The 7,132-nt window shown below is 42.0% G+C and overlaps 1 protein-coding gene across 1 annotated transcript in view; it reads left to right on the top strand.

Moving 5' to 3' along the window:
* PACC1 (proton activated chloride channel 1) overlaps positions 1-7,132 on the top strand; it is a 166,727-nt gene that overhangs the window by 24,804 nt on the left and 134,791 nt on the right. The gene's annotated exons all lie outside the window — the stretch shown is intronic.

Here is a 7,132-nt window from a genome sequence, read left to right as displayed (position 1 = left end):
GTAGGGATCAGAAAGGCCATAGAGGCTATAAACATCTAGATGAGGGGTCCCAGATTTAGGGTTTAGACATCAGTGAATTTCCGAAAAATTGGGGAGATTGGCATTTTAATGTTGCCAAGTAAACATTTAAACAACAGCTACTACCATATACTAACAACATTTTTACTGAAAGACCATGGGAACTTTATGAAAGACCTACTAAGAGGACACCCGGGTGGCTAAGTGACTGAACGGCTGATCTTGATTTTGGCTCAGGTCATGACTTCAGGGTTGTGAGTTGGAGCCTACAGACACACTCCGTGGTGGGCGTGCAACCTGCTTAAGATTCTTTCTCCCTCTCCCTCTGCCCCTCTGCACCACCCCTCCACTGTGTGCACACATACTCTCTCTCTCTAAGAAAAAGAAAAACATACCATGAAGGGACAAAAATATCAGTGCAAAGGCAATTAAGAAGTGATAAGTAAGCAACTGTCTCATATGCATGTGTGTGTTTTCTAAATTTTAAAGTTTTTTCTCATTTTGCTGGAGACCAGTAGAAAAAGACGGGCCTAATTCACGGGCTGATCTTTGAGAGCTGCTCCAGAGACTTCCAAAGAATCCTTTTGGGGGCCAGATAAATACAAAATACAGAAATAACCCGGTGACTCTTATTGGGGCGGTTACTCTATTCCAGGCCTGTGCTGAGCACGTGGCTTGCCTGAAGGGTGAGGACCTCCTGGTGATGTTTGAGGAGAGGAAACTGCCCCTGCTTTTTTCTGGTTGTCATCACCCTGAAAGCCCCAGGACCCCAGAGATCTCATTGGTGAGCCACTCTTTCCACACTTGATCTTAGCCAAAAGGCCAAGAAGCGATGTGAGCTGAGCCACTCTTTCCAAAAACATGATCATCATCTGAACAGTTGAAGCTATAACATAACAATAGCTTGACTGGCCCTTTGGAGGCAGCAGAATCCAGCCACAACTGGGATACAATGTTCTCCTTTCTCAAAGGGACAGAAAGTTGCCAGGTTTTTGGCCACAAGCTTCTGTGCTGTGACAAAGCCCTGCTTTGACCAGTGTCCTGGGCTGGTCGGAGACCAAACGGCCAGCCAGTGATGACGAATCAAAAATAGCCCCAGAGTCTAAATCAGGACACATGGCCAGTGACCACCCTGAGTCACGCAGACCCATTTGTTACATACTTTATTTTTGGAGAATTTTAGTAGGGACCGAGAAAGTGTTTTGTTTGCTGGTTCTTCTCTCCAAATAAGATTACAAAGAAAGGAACTAAGTCATGTGGTTTTGTTTAACTTACCATGAGGGTTGCAGCTAGTAGAGATGATGTGATTCCTCAGCTCTGTAAAACCCATGGCTAATTGGTTGGGATGATCTATCTCTCTGAGTCATCTAAACCAGCAACAAGATAGTGGCTCACAGTCTATTGCATAAGAAAAGTTTGCTCCTGGGGACGCATGCTATCGTCCTAAGATCTTTGTTGCCACTCAAGGTGACAAAACACAAGTGAATGAGAATGTTGAATGTAGAGAATGTAGGAGAAAGTTTGTTTGCCTTATCTAGGCCTATTTCCTATTTAAGATTTGAGTTAATTCTATAAATGTTTATAATTTGCATCGTAAATAGACTTCATCTTAACAAACGTATTATTATCCTCATCCTTAAAAATGATTTCTGTGAGTACACGTAACCTAGATTTTTCACCATCATCTGGTCCTCCTACCACTCCAAACCCAGACCCTGCTGTTCTTCTTCCAAGTGCTTCTCCTCAGCCTTCTCTTTGTTCTTGAAAAATGCCAAGATCAACCCTAGAGCCTTTGCATTAGCTATTTCTTCTACCTGCAGTGGTCTCCCTGTCATCGTCACGTAGATGGCTGTTTCTTATCACTTAGGTCTCTCTTCAAATACCATTTCTTGGAGAAGCCTTCTCTGACCACCTCGGCTGGAGTAACCATCCTGTGAGGCCCTTTCTAATACTTTATTTTATTATCTTTATAGCACATAAATATTAAAATATCTTGCTCATTTATTTGCTAATTTATCATTTGCCTTCTCTGGCATGAAAGCCCTATGAAAGCAAGGACTTAGTCATGTTCATTCCTACAGCCCGGCACTGGAATAATGTCTGGCACACAGCAGCACTCAATAAATGTTTGTCGAATGGAAGCGTTCACTAGCATTTTCATATTTTGTCACCTTTATCCCAGAAAGTCCACATCTAAATGGTACAAAGGCTACCCCATATTCATAATTCTCTTGATTATTTTGTCAGTGAAGGCAGGCCATACGACTCATGATACAAGTGATCTGGCTTCACTTTCTGTCATTGGTCATATCACTGAGCAGTTCCCAGTCTCCTCTTCACTTAAGTTATACAGCCCAGTCTAAAAGAGCAATTAGGTAAGAGTACAAATAAAACTTTAATATCAAAAGGACAGGTTAAATACAGTGGTTTACGATACCCAAATACTTCTCAAACATCTAATTGAAACCAAAAGCTAACATGATCATTTTTTGTAGGAAAACAAAACAGTAAAAGGGAAAGGCCTTTTCTTCCCATTTATAAAATATTGATCTAGAAATTTTAACTAATGCAATAAGATAAGAAAAAGAAGAAAATGATGTAACTATTTTAGAGACAAATTATCTTTACAAATAATGATTACCAAGAAAACTTAAGATAATTTTTTTTATTTTTTTATTTTATTTATTTATTTTTAAAGATTTTATTTATTTATTTGACAGAGAGAGATCACAAGTAGGCATAGAGGCAGGCAGAGAGAGAGAGAGGAGGAAGCAGGCTCCCTGCTGAGCAGAGAGCCCGATGCGGGACTCGATCCCAGGACCCTGGGATCATGACCTGAGCCGAAGGCAGCGGCTTAACCCACTGAGCCACCCAGGCGCCCCAAGATAATTTTTTTTAAAGAACGAATAGTGAAGTTCAGTAAAGTAGAGTTATAAAATAAGCACATAAAAAGTGATAGATTTTGTTATAAAGAAGCAATAGCTCTTTAGGAAACACAAAAAAAGAGGGGCACCTGGCTGGCTTAGTCAGTTAAGTGTCCAGCTCTTGGTTTCAGCTCAGATCGTGCTCTCAGGGTCATGAGATTGAACCCTGCATCGGACTCCGCGCTCAGCAGGGAGTCTGCTTGAGACTCTTCCCTCCGTCTCCCTCTGCTCCTCACCCCTCTTGTATGTGCGCATGCTGTCGTTTGCACTCCCTCTTGCCAACAAACAAATAAATAAATAAAACCTTAGAAAAAGCCAAAGAATGTTATGGATGTTAATATACCAGCTACCGTTTTGTTTTTCTTTTTCTTTTCTTTTTTTTTTTTTAAGATTTTATTTATTTATTTGACAGACAGAGATCACAAGTAGGCATAGAGGCAGGCAGAGAGAGAGAGAGGAGGAAGCAGGCTCCCTGCTGAGCAGAGAGCCCGATGCGGGACTCGATCCCAGGACCCTGAGATCATGACCTGAGCCGAAGGCAGAGGCTGAACTCACTGAGCACCCAGGTGCGTCCAGTTTTGTTTTTCTTTTCTTAGTGTCCAAACATGGGGTTAATCTTAGACTGTAGAATAGGACTACAGATTTTAACATAATACTGTGTTTTTCTATGAAAACACATAACTTATTACTTGTTCATTCTGCTAACATTTATACTTGTTCTCTGTGTGTATATCTATACGAGAACCATGTAGAAAACAGAGGGAAAGGAGGGAACATGGACCCTGCTCTTAAAGGCTTTATAATCATGATGGAAAGAAATAATGTACAAACATGAAACCGTTAGAAAATTGCTTCTGGTAAAATTTATTTAGTAAATACTTATTCAGCAATCATAATGAGAAAGCCCCTTTGCAAGTTGTATGTGGGGTAATGGTAGACTTGTCATAAATGTGATTAGAATCAGTCCTCCATGTATTAGCAAGCTGTTAGGGAGAATAAGGCACACATCTTTATAATGATAAAGCAAGTGAGCTGTAACTTAGAAGAGAAGAATTTGAGAGGTGCCTGGGTGGCTCAGTCAGGTTAAGCCTCTGACTCTTGGTTTCGGCTCAGGTCCTGATCTCAGGGTCCTGAGATTGAGTCATGCATTAGGCTCCGTGTTTAGCACAGAGTCTGCTTAAGACTCTCTCTTCCTTGGCTACTCCCCCTCCAATGCTCACTGACATACACCATCTCTCTCTCTCTCTCTCAAATAAATCAATCTTGGGGCCCTTGGGTGTCTCGGTTAGTTAAGCTTCTCACTCTTGGTTTTGGCTCAGGTCATGATCTGAAGGTCATGAGACCAGGCCTTGAGTTGGGCTCCCCACTTGTCATGGGGTCTGCTTGAGATTCTCTCCCTCTGCCCTTCCCCCAACTCATGCTCGCTCTCTCCTCTCTCTCTAAAATAAAATCTTAAAAAAAAAAAAAAAAGAAGTGAAGAACTTAAGAGAGTAGTGGTGGACCAGATGACATTCCACTTGGAGGGCACAACTTTGGGTGAGACAAGAAAGTGTGGATTATGTTTATGAACACTGAATAATCCTATCTGAATAGAAGGCAGGTATACATGAAAGGGACTGATTGGTAAGACCAGAATGAAAGATTAGAGCAAGGTTCAGTCACAGAATGGGGGTCTTGAATTCCTGACTGCAGAATCGAGATTGTATTTGCTGAGCCTTCAAACATTTCAAAGCAAGGAAGCAATTAGAGTTCTGTTGTAGGAGTAGTTGTCTAATGCTGGCATCTGGGCCGAGTTGAAGCACAAAAGAGACAGAGGATAGAGAATCAAAGTTAGTAAACTTTGGAAGGTAAAGAAACAAAATTTTAATATAAAAAGGAAAAAGGAAAGGCATGGTTTAGGATAAACAAATACTTCTTAAAAGTATCTATTTTAAGCCAGTAGCTAACATAATAATTACTAGTAGAAAAAATAAAATACTAAGGCAACAAGCCTGTTCTTCCCATTTAAAAAAATTGATCTACAAGTTCTAACCAGACCTAAACTCAACTGAAAAAGACACTGCAGAGGTGGGATTGAAGGACCTCGTACCCAGAACAGTGCCTGGCTTTTAGTAGTTATTCAAAAAACATTTATTAAATGAAGGAATAATTTTCTGTCCTTCCCTTATAATAAGTTCTCTGGGATAAGACCTCCCTCTCCCTGTCCCCTCCCCCCTCTTATTTTTTCCACACCACATCCCCAGAGTCTGGCATTGGTAGGCAGTCAGTTAATGCCAGCTCATTGCATATGTTAATGAATGAATGTCACCTCCTTAGATATGGGATTGAGAGAAATGAGGGAGTGGACGATTATTCAGTTCTGGATATATTTAAATGTCAGCGGCGCATTTTCTTTCATAAGTGTTCATAGGGAAGTTAGGAGGGTCCAGTTTGAAGAGAAGACAGTTTGTTCACTTTTAATGGCTGCATTTGAGAGACTAAAAGGATTATCTAGACAGTGTGGTCCAGCAGACAGTTGAAATATGGATGAACTCTGTAGATCCATTGGGCAGTGAAGATCGGGGAGCATCTGCACAGAGGTGTTAATTGAAAGCGTAGGAGTAGTTGAGATCACCGGGAAGGAGGTACAGACAAGGAGGAGACATTCAGTTGAGAACACGTCTTAGGACACACCATGTTTTAAGTGAGACACAAGAGGAGCCAACAAAGCAAACAGGTACAAAGTTAGTCAGAGATGGGAGGCAAACTGTATTCCAATCAGTCTGAGGACGAGGGAAGGAGATTTTTCAAGAAGATAATTAACAGCCACATCAGATTCATTGGGAAGATTAGTGAGGATAGAGTTTAAGAAAAACTGTTCATCTGGATGTTAGTGGGAGCATTTCAGAGAGTGTGCACCTGTGTGGAGCGTGGGAAATAAAATCAGATTAAATGGACAAGGTATGAGACAAAGGGAATAGATACAGATTTGTGTTTTAAGAAATTTGCTGGAGGGCACCTGGGTGGCTCAGTAGGTTAAGCATCTGCCTTCCGCTCAGGTCATGATCTCAGGGTCCTGGGATCGAGCCCCGCATCAGGCTCTCTGCTCGGCAGGGAGCCTGCTTCTTCCCTCTCTCTCTGCCTGCCTCTCTGCCTACTTGTGATCTCTGTCTCTCAAATAAATAAGTAAAATCTTAAAAAAAAAATTGCTGGAAACAGGCTGGAGGAAAGGGAAAAGATACAGGTGTTTGACTGGTTTCTTTGTAGATGCTCCACCATTAAGTGATTAATTCGCCCCAAATTTTCAAACTACACACCAGTCCACTTTCATGTCTTTCTGCTACATAGCATCCCACCATATATTCCATTGGCAATGGCCAGTCAACAGACAGTTGCTGACGACCTCCTAGACCAGCAGTATGAACTGGATTCTGTACAAGAACATAAAGATACGGAAATACAAGGGAAAGCAAGAGACAGCATGTCAGAAAAAACTACATGTGAGCCAGCAAGGAACCACACAATAGACAGAGCCAGAGTAATTAACTCGGATCACTGACATCGTGGATCCCTGGTCTGTGCTAGGCACTGGGATCTGGTTAAAGGGTGACCTGGGGGTTGACTACGGTCTCTGCTTAATGGTGGGATGAGTCTACTAAAGACTTCAAAGCTACAATAATGCGGGGGTGACATAGCAGAAAGGGCCTTCTTTCTAAGTTGAATTTGAAGGTTGGCTTTCATTAGAGTGGGGAAGAGAAGGCAACCTCCAGCCTGTGGGACAGACCTGTAGACAACCCAAGTATGAGGGCTGCCTTCCTGTGGGCCAGTGAAATGCCCTCCTGACCATGGCAGATGTGGAGGTCTTAGGGGTGAATGAGGTTACATAGGTGATCCTGAAAGCTATTCGCTAACTTGGAGGTAGCAAGCTCTCCTAAAAGCCTGAAGGAAAAGATTTTCTTTTGTTTGTTTGTTTTTTCCCCTCCCACTGTTTCTCTGAGCTGGAAGCAGAAACATTCTTCTGCGGCACGATCACCACACTAGTTAGGAAAACCATTTTCCACCAAAACAGAAAATAAACCAGGCTCACCATCTATAATACTCATGTGAAGACCCACGTCAAGACCAGGATATGCTTTACCACTCACCTTTTTGGACTAGGAGGAAGGAAGAGCTCACCATAGTCATCAGAGTCAACCCACTTTTTCAGCCAT

Source organism: Mustela erminea, chromosome 17 (genome assembly GCF_009829155.1).
Source record: "Mustela erminea isolate mMusErm1 chromosome 17, mMusErm1.Pri, whole genome shotgun sequence".
Lineage (NCBI taxonomy): Eukaryota > Metazoa > Chordata > Mammalia > Carnivora > Mustelidae > Mustela > Mustela erminea.
The sequence above is the reverse complement of the archived record's forward strand: the minus strand, read 5'-3'. Positions and strand labels throughout refer to the sequence as shown.